The sequence below is a fragment of the Nestor notabilis genome, unplaced genomic scaffold (assembly GCF_000696875.1).
Source record: "Nestor notabilis isolate BGI_N333 unplaced genomic scaffold, ASM69687v1 scaffold19041, whole genome shotgun sequence".
NCBI classification, from domain to species: Eukaryota; Metazoa; Chordata; class Aves; order Psittaciformes; family Psittacidae; genus Nestor; species Nestor notabilis.
In genome coordinates this window covers 1,847-2,235 of record NW_009915426.1, presented here as the reverse complement: position 1 = coordinate 2,235, position 389 = coordinate 1,847, and the positions used below count along the sequence as shown (strand labels likewise).

The following is a 389-nucleotide window of genomic DNA, read 5'->3' as shown; positions in this document are numbered from 1 at the left end:
TACACCTGCTAAGCACGGATAATCGCCTGCCAGCACAGGGGGGACCAGTTTTCAGACCAGGGCTGGGTTTCTAGCTCCTATTCAAGCCTTTTTATCCACCCCCAATCCCCTCCTGCCTTCCCCAGCCCACCCCCTGAGCAGACAAGGCCTGGGGGAGGCTTTAATCTAGCAGCCCATGGCCAGAGGGCAGGCGAGGAAATCCCTCGGGTTTCTGCTGCTTCCTTTGCCCCCTGCACCCTGGGGCTGTTCCACTTGGCTAAGAAAAGAAAAAGTCCGATTACTGGAGCCGTCCGAAATAAAAGAGGGAAGGGAAGGAAGAGGGGGGGCAAAGATGCTGGAGCCACCCAGCCACAAGCGGGTCCATGGAGACACAAAGAGCAACCCCTGGC

The 389-nt window shown here is 57.8% G+C and overlaps 1 protein-coding gene across 1 annotated transcript in view; it reads right to left on the bottom strand.

The window, feature by feature from the left end:
* Nucleotides 1–389, bottom strand: part of LOC104413212 (polypeptide N-acetylgalactosaminyltransferase 6-like) — a 6,581-nt gene that overhangs the window by 5,508 nt on the left and 684 nt on the right. The window lies entirely within an intron of this gene.